The sequence below is a fragment of the Armigeres subalbatus genome, chromosome 2, assembly GCF_024139115.2.
Source record: "Armigeres subalbatus isolate Guangzhou_Male chromosome 2, GZ_Asu_2, whole genome shotgun sequence".
NCBI classification, from domain to species: Eukaryota; Metazoa; Arthropoda; class Insecta; order Diptera; family Culicidae; genus Armigeres; species Armigeres subalbatus.
This window is the reverse complement of record NC_085140.1, coordinates 371703612-371715689: the sequence shown is the minus strand read 5'-3', so window position 1 is coordinate 371715689 and position 12078 is coordinate 371703612. Positions and strand designations below refer to the sequence as shown.

Below are 12078 nucleotides of genomic sequence, written 5' to 3'. Positions count from 1 at the left end.
GCCTTCAATTTTTCTTAACGGTAGTGAGTTGCTGCTCCAAATCAGTGCCCAATTCTGGCCGACTACACTTATCCACCACACTCAGTGTTTTCTCCACTTCTGAACTGGGTGGCAATGTTGTGGTCGGTCCTTCTCGCTCCGTGCCAGTGGACCCGCGTCACTGTGGGAGACCGGTGCCGGCAACATTTTTTTAGGATCCGGTCAGCCTCGTCGAGGAGCGGGATCCTGAATTCTTCTCAAGTGGTAGCCACAAAAGAGGCAGCCTTGTGGCAGATGGCCATCAGAACCCGATGTCGGAAGGGAAGAATTCCGGCGTCAACGCATGTAGTTTCAGCGGGGGTGGATGGCAGTTGGCCAGAGGATAAACGGACGTAGTTGTTGAAGACGGGCGAGAGAGTGTTGACGAGATTCCGGTAAGCAGGACACGTTAGCTCGAGACCATAAAGCAAGCGGCTGTCGATAATAGCTTGTCCAACTTTTAGTCTGGTGGTTCTATTGTTGGTACGGTGTTTTTTCGCAAGGGTTTTCATAAGACTGATGCGGGACTTGCAAGCTACTTTCACCGCCCGTAAGTGCGGCAGAAACGTGAGTTTCCGGTCAATGTCGACTCCAAGCATCCGGACAATCTTCCGGTTGGGGATGGCTTCCGTGCCGAGCTTTATGGAAGGTCCTGCTAACTGGATCCGGCCACTACAGATATCCCTCGGACACACTAAATGGCGCGCATTACAATGAAAAAACAGTTGCCGACGGATGAAGCTCAGCGATAAATGATACTTACTGCCGCCTGAGTTTTGGTCCTGGTCTTTCCAGGTGTCCTACCGATCACGTCCAAGAAAATGTCGTCGGCGATGATGAAGAGTGTTACCGCTAGGACCGACCCTTGGGGAACGCCGGTTTCTTCGGGGAACTCATCTGATACTGGGCCACCAATGAGCACTTGAAAGGTTCGTCGGGTGAGGAAGTTTTTACCGAAAGCAAACACTTTTGAAGTTTGCTACGGACCAAGGGTATCCAAGTCCTGCTAAAGCCTTGGTAATATCACGTGATACAAGGTCAACATGCTTGCCTTCCTCATATGCTTTTTGGAGCACAGTTTGGCAAAATATTTGCTGGTGCCATAGTCTGGGCGAAAAACGCGTTGACGGTGACCGAAGCTACCGTCGCGACGTTAACGCGTCGGGTTTCAATTTCTCCCTGAGTTGACGGTTGATCATCCTCTCGACGGTTTTGGACGAACTAGAAATTTGAAAGATTGGTCCTTGTTACGCTGTTCGATTTTTTTCCCCACTCGTCCAGGAACGTGCGGTTTTCCCAAAAATCGTAGATGAGTTTGAGAAAATTGTTCTTAACGACCGGAGGGAGCGGTTTAAGCATGGCATACCCCAATTAATTCGGGCTGGATGAGCTCCCGTTGCACTTAGTAAGTGCGTGGACCAACTCACCTGCTGAAAAAGATTGGTTCAACAGGCAGTCAAGGGGAGGGGTCCGTGGGGATAAGGATGGTGTTTAGATATGGACCACGAGAAGCAATGGTTAGAAAATCAGTCGGATACTGAGAAATGGCTACCAGGAAAGCAAAGTATTCACCGAGAGCGTTGGCAAACTAGGCAGGGTCGAAAATTATACGACTGACCTGATCAATCGCTGATTGCGTTTACCCGTCTCCACAGTTCGGCGGAGGTCTGAGACGGGTTGATGCTGTCGATGACATCTTCCCACTGCTTAGACTTCGCCTTCCTGATGACTATTTTGCACTGTCGGTGCTTCTCCTTGTAGCATTCCAGGGAGTCTGGTCTAAGAGGATGGTCGATGCTGGGCAGGTCAGAGTCAGTGAACGAAGAGAATCCACTGAATGGCTCGGAGCTCGACGCGTCAAGGGATGACGGTGAAGAGGAAATGGTAAAAGTTAGACATATCACCAGGGTTGGTGTTCCCGGGGAGCCCAGGACGATGGAACAGTTGAGACTTATGACCCGGGTGCAGTTTGGATCCCACGTCGTCCGTCGGGGGATAATATCGCGACCCAAGAACGCCAACAGGAAATCCCTTGCTTCGGAGTCAACCGAAGAAACAGCGGCTTGTGACTTTGCGCTTGGGAAAGGTATTTTAAAGACGTCCGCACTGTAGGGGGCGACTGCCAAGGGATCTGGACAGCTTCTTCTCAATTTCTTCATTCAATGGATGCCGAGGTCCAAGCGGCCGTTCCGGTTGGGTCTTGACTTCCGGTCTACCGGCGCCTAGACGATCCATGACTACCCACTTCGTTTTTTCGTCCTCGGCCTTTACCAAGCGCCTGGGTAGGTCCAAAGGTTCCGGTTGGAGTGTAGCTTCAGGCCCAATGGTGCCTCGGCTACCTGGGTCGGATGTCGGTTCGGTGATGTTGGTGGTGTTGAAGTTTTGTGGTTTTTGAGGAGAAACTATTACTTTGGCGATTCCTAAGGGGGTCTAGTTTGCGGTTGGTGTACGTCCGGCGTAGCCGTTCGTTTTGACGTAACATCTCCAGAACTGACTCTCTCCTTTATGGGGTGGGGAGAAAGGAAGACGGGTCAGCTGCTGAACGAAGCTGGCTATCGATAATTCTATCGAGCTTGTTCTGTAGCTCAGCGTTTCTCCGGAGGCTTTCCTCCATCATAGCTTCAAGTTTTAGAATTCTCTCATCTTTCTCAGCGATGGGGGCAAGAAGTGTACCTATTGTCGGTTTTACTGGTCTACTTAACGGCGAGCGCTTCTCGGGCAGCCTCTGCGTAGAGTTCCTCTTGGAGGCTTGACCTGTATTAGCGACATCGGCATAAGACGGTTCCCTTCTCTTTTCCAGCTATATGATGCGTATGCAGGGACATTAGAACTAATCCCATAGCGTGGACGTATTGAAGAAACACAGTTTAAGGTTAGCATATCGGCTTTAAGCTGGAGGGATCCCGGTTAGGAACCTAATTTTTTTTTGGAATCGGTATGACCAGACTTCTCTTCCAATCCTCCATAAAAGGTTGGTCCTTTTCATGACATATGGCATTGGCCAAACCATATGGATAAGCGACGGATAAGGTGGTTACGAGGGCAGACGAATTGTGTATCTCGCCGGATATAGGGTAGGGATTGATTTTATTGACGTAGGACTACGTCTGTGTTTTCTATATTGGGGTACACTTTACGATTGCGAAAATCGGGGACCGTCACGAAAATATGATAGACTTTAAACTTCAATATCTAAGCCGTTTCTCGATGGATTTTAAATTTTTTTGGACCATTCGATCAAGGGTGAGTCAACGCTTCTTCGTATTTATTTGAAAATACTGATTTTAAACTATTTATTATCGATAATAGATAAAAAGTTTGGAAATAGGTCAACCAACCAATCACGTACATGCATCACTAGCACAGACATCAAAAATCAATCACTTGCTGGTATGGATGTAATCCTCAGTTTGAACAAGGTTTCACGCAGAGCAGACGCAACAAAGCGATCGCTGCGGAGCGGACACAGCATCACAGAGGCGCTAATAACATTTTCAAAGGAAATCCATCGCATTGGTGGTGGTGCTCGATGTGTTGCTGCAGATCATTCAACCTCAACGAACCAGCATTTCATATGAAGATAGGGTTGACTATAAAATAGCACTGAGGCGATCCCGCACCGCCAGTGCCGATGCTGAAATTTTTTTTACAAATTGTGGTGTCAGTAATATTTTCTTGAAGTCCCGCTCACTTTGTCACCAGCGCTATAGAAAACGATGGATGTACGCTTCCATCGCGTGCGGAAATCGAACGTTGCAAATTAATATATTTGTGTTTGGTTTCGCGCCACCTCCGATTCTGCTTATTTTTCCTTTATTCCGGACATTTTTGAGCATAATGTCTTCTAGGATTCTGATAATATCCACTGAAAGACAGGCGAGTGGCTTCAGTGGGAATGCGGCCGATGAGTCGTTCTTTTTCCATGGCTAATTCATCCAACTGAGAGCTACTTTCAGTTTCTTGATTCAGTTGACCTCCGAGCAGTTTGCACAATGCTACGTCACCTTTGCGTACAACCCAATTGGGCTGCACCTTTGAGTTTTTTTAAACTTTATTGAAGTGTTATTTTAATTTTATATTAAGTTCAACACTATGGTAGGGATTGACAGTCATGCTTTATTATGGGGGATAACTAACGGATAAACAAACTCTCTGCATGAATCGACGGATGACGCGATCTGCCGGAATGGTCGGTTGTTAACCTGGCTCGTAGTATTGGTCACTAATCAGGAATGATCAGGTCACCGATCAGGAATGCATAACAAAATTATAACTCAATTCTATCAATTGTTGTTATTTAAAACAACGTGTGTTATAATTAGATAATTCGATAAAAATGTGTCTTCGGCCAGTTTTATTTCATATCAAAATTATAACAACATTAGTTATGAATATTTTCACAAAATAATTGCCTACATTTTTTGTAGACATTGGAAAAAACTCGGAGATAATCAGCTTCAGCATAACTTGAACCCGCTCGATATTAATACATAGCTGAAACAAAGTTAATTGCCTACATTTTGGATGGAAATCCGTCGTGGTAGCGTACTAGATTTCTAAACCTGAATTAGGCAATTACCTTGAAAGTAGATTTTTGTACAGAAAAATTATATCAACGTTCGTTATAATGTTGATATTTTGTTACAATATTTTTTGAAATAAATAACTCCTTGTTATAATTTTGTTCTTGATCGGTAAGGCAATCCAAGTTTCAAAAATGCTCTAAAATACAAACTCCCATGTTTCTATTAGCACCCTTTCGACAATTTATAAGATAAAAAATAATGGTTTGGTTTGTATGAGAGTTGGAGCACAGACAAACAGACGTAACAGCTAGAACAATTTGTTTCAAAATCCATCGCCTAGTTATTTTACTACCACCTATCGTGCATGTTGTACGAAACAAAGTTTAGTACGACAAAGTCAACAGAAGGCACTAGTGTGAGATGTCAAATACAAAGGTGTACGATGCGCGCGCTCCTGGATGTGAAACTCGCAAGCAATTGAATTTAAAACGACCGTTGAGTTCATGGTCGATGGGAATTCCTTAAGGTTACGTCTGTTTGTCTGTGGTTGGAGCTTTCAAACATTTTTAAAATTTGAATTTCCTTATCCATGTATAGCGTGACGCGAAGAATTGACGAACGGATGGGAGAACTCGCCGTATTGTCAACAAATTACGGAGCGCATGATAATATTGCTCGAAGATGAACGGTTCGGTTAAATTCCAATTTCTTCAAGCCGAGTCAAGAGACGCCATTGGCGAAACTAAGGGAGGGCAGGGGGGGGCCTGGCCCTCCCCAGACCCACTTGTGCCCCCCCAGGAATTTCAAAAGTGCATTCTTAAATAGTAAATTTTTATGTATTACAAACATATTTCCTCATTCCTCGTTACATCGTATGTTTTCTATGATCATTTTTTTGGCAAAGTATCGAACTTGTCTTTACAAAATGTAAAGTATAAATTTTTCACAGATTTTTCATATACATTTTTATACAGATTTTTTCAGATATTCAAAAACCAGATTGTTTGATGAATTATACATTCCTGTTCTGACTTCAAACTACGATTAGATTTAAACAAATCTGGAACATATTTTTTGGACAAGAATTTAATAAACAATAATCGTGACTGTCTACACATATTCTTGACCCCCAAGATTGTATGCTGCTAAATCCAACCAATGGGAGTTAAAACTATATTTCTTTTGTAAGCCTTTCCAAAATAGAGATTAGAATCAATTGAAAAGCAAGTCAGTTGGAATGTAGAGCCATTGAAGAAGAAGAAGATGCCACAAAGCAGTTGATCATATCGTTAAAAGTTTTTTTTTGAGAATGTCCTTACAAGTCCAGATGATATGTTTTCGTTGTTCAACAAAATTCGACCCCTTAACTTAAAACATATGCCTATCCCAGGGTTACTGTTGAGATAGAAGAACGTAGATCTGAACAGATATAAAAATGTGGAATAAGGAAGAATAGTTGTTTTATAGACTAATTGAATAATGAGTGATAAACTTATAAATTATTATTTTTAAATCACTCTAGTTAAAAAGAAATACAGGGGTTAGATAAAAAGGTTGAGATAGGCAAAAAATTATCGAAGTTCAAATCAGCATAACTTTGCGTAGAATGATCCGATTTTGATCAAACTGGAACCATCGGACGCGGAAACTCTTCTAGTAAACTAGCCTTATGCGAAACCACTGATTGGCCCTTGGCCACCGGTGGTGTTCCGGGTTTTCCGATTATTATTATTTAATCAGACTAAGGCCGAAGTGGCCTGTGCGGTATATAAGAGTCTTCTCCATTCGGCTCGGTCCATGGCTACACGTCGCCAACCACGCAGTCTACGGAGGGTCCGCAAGTCATCTTCCACCTGATCGATCACCTTGCCCGCTGCGCACCTCGCCTTCTTGTGCCCGTCGGATCGTTGTCGAGAACCATTTTCACCGGGTTACTGTCCGACATTCTGGCTACGTGCCCGGCCCATCGCAGTCGTCCGATTTTCGCGGTGTGAACGATGGATGGTTCTCCCAACAGCTGATGCAATTCGTGGTTCATTCGCCTCCTCCACGTACCGTCCGCCATCTGCACCCCACCATAGATGGTACGCAGCACTTTCCTTTCGAAAACTCCCAGTGCGCGTTGGTCCTCCACGAGCATCGTCCAGGTCTCGTGTCCGTAGAGGACTACCGGTCTAATTAGCGTTTTGTAGATTGTCAGTTTGGTACGGCGGCGAACTCTATTCTCTCGTAGTGTCTTGCTGGGTACAAAGTACGTACGATTTCCAGCCACCATGCGTCTCCGAATTTCTCTGCTGGTGTCATTTTCGGCAGTCACCAGTGAGCCCAAGTACACAAATTCTTCTACCACCTCGATTTCGTCACCACCGATGCAAACTCGCGGTGGGTGGCTCACATTGTCTTCTCTTGAACCTCTTCCTATCATGTACTTCGTCTTCGACGTGTTGATGACTAGTCCGATCCGCTTAGCTTCCCTCTTCAGTCTGATGTAGGCTTCCTCCATCTTCTCAAAGTTACGTGCCATAATATCTATGTCGTCGGCGAAACCAAATAGCTGGACGGACTTATTGAAAATTGTACCACTCGTGTTAATCCCTGCTCTTCGTATTACCCTTCCAAAGCGATGTTGAATAGCAAACACGAAAGACCATCACCTTGCCGTAACCCTCTGCGGGTTTCGAAGGGACTCGAGAATGCCCCTGAAACTCGAACTACGCACATCACCCGATCCATCGTCGCTTTGATCAACCGTGTCAGTTTATCCGGAAAACCGTGTTCGTGCATTAGCTGCCATAGCTGGTCCCGATCGATTGTATCATATGCGGCTTTGAAGTCGATGAATAGATGATGTGTGGGCACGTTGTATTCGCGGCATTTCTGCAGTACTTGGCGAATGGCGAACACCTGGTCCGTGGTGGAGCGTTCGCCCATAAAACCCGCCTGGTACTGCCCCACGAACTCCCTTGCAGTTGGTGCTAGTCGACGGCATAAAATTTGGGAGAGTACCTTGTAGGCGGCGTTCAGCAATGTGATTGCGCGGTAGTTGCTACAATCCAGCTTATCGCCCTTTTTGTAGATGGGACACACGACACCTTCCATCCACTCCTGCGGCAAAACTTCCTCCTCCCAGATCTTGGTAATGACCCAGTGCAGCGCTCTAGCCAGTGCCTCACCACCGTGTTTAAATAGCTCTCCTGGTAGTTGGTCAACCCCAAGGGGCTTTGTTGTTCTTCAGCCGGCCAATCTCCTCCTGGATTTGCTGGAGATCAGGAGCCGGTAATATTATGTCCTGCACGCGTTCCCCTAGGTCCATCACCATACCGCCATCTTCGTCTGGCACATCGCCATTCAGGTGTTCCTCGTAGTTCTATCGCCACCTGTGGATCACTTCACGCTCGTTCGTTAGAAGGTTTCCGTCTATGTCCTTACACATATCAGGCTGAGGCACGTGGCCCTTACGTGAACGGTTCAACTTCTCACAGAACTCTCGTGTATTATTAGCGCGGTACAGTTGCTCCGTCTCTTCACGGTCTCGATCTTCCTGCTGGCGCTTTTTCCTCCGGAAAATCGAGTTTTGTCTGTTCCGCGCCTGTTTATATCGTGCCTCGTTCGCCCTCGTGCGGTGTTGCAGCAATCTCGCCCATGCTGCATTCTTCTCTTCCACTAACTGCTCACATTCGCCGTCATACCAGTCGTTTCTTCTGATCCGGGGCACCGTGCCAAGTGCAGCGGTTGCGGTGCTACCAATGGCGGATCGAATATCTCTCCAGCCATCTTCAAGAGACGCTGCGCCTAGCTGCTCTTCCGTTGGAAGTGCCACTTCCAGCTGCTGCGCGTATTCTTGGGCTAGTCTACCATCTTGTAGCCGCCCAATGTTAAGCCGCGGCGTCCGACTTCGACGCGTGTTGTACACCGTCGAGAGTTTTGAGCGCAGACATACTGCAACGAGGTAGTGGTCGGATTCAATATTCGCACTGCGGTAAGTGCGGACGTTCGTGATGTCGGAGAAGAATTTACCGTCGATTAGAACGTGGTCGATTTGGTTTTCCGTTTCTTGGTTAGGTGATCTCCATGTGGCCTTTTTGCGGGGAAAGAAGGCGCTTCAGTCTACTATTCCGCGGAAGGCTGCGAAAATTATGCATCGTTGGCCGTTGTCATTCGATACGTTGTAGACTATCCGGTCCGATGACCGATCTAGACATTTCCTCCCTTCCTACCTGTGCGTTCATGTCACCGATGACGATTTTAACGTCCCGCAGTGGGCATCCATCGTATGTCTGCTCCAGCTGTGCGTAGAACGCTTCTTTCTCGTCGTCGGGTCTCCCTTCGTGTGGGCAGTGCACGTTGATGATGCTATAGTTGAAGAAACGGCCTTTAATCCTCAGCTTGCACATCCTTGCGTTGATTGGCTGCCACCCAATCACGCGTTGGCGCATCTTACCCAGCACTATGAAGCCGGTTCCCAGCTCGTTGGTGGTGCCACAGCTTTGGTAGAAGGTAGCCGCTCGATGCCCGCTTTTCCACACTTTCTGTCCTGTCCAGCAAATCTCCTGCAGCGCCACGACGTCGAAGTTGCGGGGATGTAATTCATCGTAGATCATCCTGTCGCAACCTGCGAAACCTAGCGACTTGCAATTCCATGTTCCAAGCTTCCAATCGTGATCCTGTATTCGTCGCCTAGGTCTTTGCCGATTATATCGAGTCGCATTATCTCTTATATTGTTCGTAATGATTGGTTTTCTAGGCGGCTTATTGGGCCTGCGCAAACCTCCTGTCTCGTCGGAGGGCCGTCGTGTCAGGGCTGTTTAGCGTCCCACCTAACACCAGGACTTGGGCTTGTGCGCTTTGAGCGGCACACGGTCGCTTTGGTGAGGCCTACTTGCGGATACATGCAGCTTTTTATAGAGGTTTAACAGGGCCCACTGTCAAACCCCACCACATCCTAGGCAAGCCCCACAACTCGCAGATGGCCTGGGGAGGGATCGTCAAGCCCTTGGACATAGTCCCTGCTGCCCTGTTAAGTTAACGTCACATAAAATGACAAGCAGTAGAAAAAATGCATCTTGAACGTACCCTCGGAAAACCCGGAACATCTCCGGTGGCCAGAGACCAATCTCAGGTTTTGCAAAGGGACAGTATACTAGAAGAGTGTCCGCTTCTGATGCTCCTGGTTTTATTAAAATCGGATTATTCTACGCAAAGTTATGCTAACTTGAATTTCGACTAATTTTTGCTTGTCTCAACCTTTTTGTCTAAGCCCTGTAGCTTAATGATTCCAAGATTTGTTCATTTTAGGGTCCATCTGATTTCCCACTAACTGCGTAATTACAGAAATTTTAAACTCTGAGGAAAACTTACAAGAATTTCTCATAGAATATTGATTCTTAATAAAAACCCAAGTGAGTTCGAATCTAAATCTTTCCGGATCTCAATGTTTTTTTTTTCAAAAATGCCTAAAATATTTCCAGAATTAAAAAACAAAGAAAAAATTGACAAAAATCTCGCAGAATCTCAAACATTAGTGTAAATATTAAGTAGTTTGTTTATTTGGTAGGCTCAGTCGTGTATGACATTTGCACGACACTTTGCGAAGCTCTTTTTGGTTAGTAAAACTCATAATAATAGAGATTGCATTTAAATTGCCGTATTGTGGACCCCATAATATCAACGAATCATCTTCGTTTCTAAGTTTATTAACCCTTCCTTCCCATGGTAGCTGTAGAGCTCCATCAAATTTTACACCTTCCAAAAATTCATCGAATTATTTCAACAACCAAACGCAAAATTTGGCACAACTTAATGATTTCATTAGACTATACAAATATAATCAATTTTGTGTAAAAATAGTTAAACTATTGAAAAAATCAAGTAACTATTAATTTACAGATAAAAACTTTTTTTTCGTTTTCCACTAATTTTAGCTGTGCTTTTGTTCTAGCATTTTTTTTTTCATAGGTGATTCCTTCCTATTAATTTTTTTGAAAAAAGTCGTGGGAAAGAGAGAGTGAAAGTGAGGGATTTTTCTGGACTTCCCGTCTCACAATGTAAGATTTTTTTTTCATTTAAATTATGGTTTCTATTTATATGGAACGTGAGAAAACAACAAATCTTCTCCTGTTCCTAAAAGCTTTTACGTCATTAGTGCATGGCCATCGCAATCTTTAAAGTGCTCAAAATTATACAGTAATCATGAAATTGAGAAGAAAGTACGGCCCTTTATTAAAATATTTTCTAAGCTCTCCGCATATCATACAAACATAAATAAAAATATTTTAAAACTGCAAATCTGATTAAGAAAACATAAATACACTCAAACTAGAAAAAATTACCCTCCTAGCTAGGTATACGTTAAATATTGATAAGTTTAAACTCGTGATTTTTCGCGGGAACAACTGTGGTTGTATTATTATTAATGATTCAGCACAAACAATTTTGTATAAAACCTTTACAATTTTGCAATTTTACATTGTTTGTTTAAGGATATAGCAATATTGGCATAGGCCAAGTTTTTACAGATTTTATGAGTTTTAATGAAGAATTATAAGAAATTAAAAAAATGTATTTTTTTTGCTGTTTCATATTTCATAACCCGGTTATGCAAGAGTGTTTTATTCGCGAAAAAAAAACATTCACAAGACATCAGTAGTTCAACTCAATTTCGCCACAACAAGTGTGCCAAAAATAGCGTCTGATCATCGACCATGGGGAATCCTACAGTTGATTGCCATCAAACCGGTACGGAGTAGCGCCAACGTCTGGCTTCGAATCGAACTTCTTCAATTCGCGTGTATTTACCTTTCATATAGTCATTTTGGCGGTCAAGCTTTCATCGGAACGGGTAGCTCTTATAAACTTGATGGTGCTTTTTTGTTTGTTTGATTTGCCTTTTCGCAAAACAAAACATGTATTGAAAAGCGATGCTTTCACTTAAAAAATGAGCATTTTGATAAAAGTAGCACTGTAATTCCTATATAATACTCTACTCTGTCTATTTGACAAAATACGATGATGTCTGTGATGGCATATGTATGTGTGTAAGCCTGTCATACTGATTTAGCCACTTTTTGTATTATGTAGTAGTATTTGACGGAAAAGCCACCTAAATGTTTACTTAATTAATTGGAATCCGCATCCTAAATATATAGCAATACTGGTACACATATCAAATAAAACAAGTGGGTCCTCTTTAAGAATTACGAGAATGGTTATTTTATCACTAGGTGAATAAATTTGGATTTTTCCATACGCTTGTTTGACTACTTATAATATGTGATGATAATGATGATGTAATATCTTTATGCCTTCTCAAACCGGTTTCCTGTTTGCTTGATTAAGTTGGGCCAATTTTGATTAATCCTTCTGTTTCGCAAGAAATATGTTTCTTGATTAGTTGAGTGACCGATTACATTAGCAACTGTATTTCCTTCGTAATTTCTGAAATTTCCCACTTGAGTAAATTTTTTTAATAATTTTTCCAAAGTCGTCTGCCATTAATTAAAATAAATCAGGCAAACCAATAAATCGTTCCTCTCCA

General features: G+C 43.7%; 1 protein-coding gene across 3 annotated transcripts in view; it reads left to right on the top strand.

Moving 5' to 3' along the window:
- LOC134213069 (uncharacterized) overlaps window positions 1-12078 on the top strand; it is a 158973-nt gene that overhangs the window by 29365 nt on the left and 117530 nt on the right. The gene's annotated exons all lie outside the window — the stretch shown is intronic.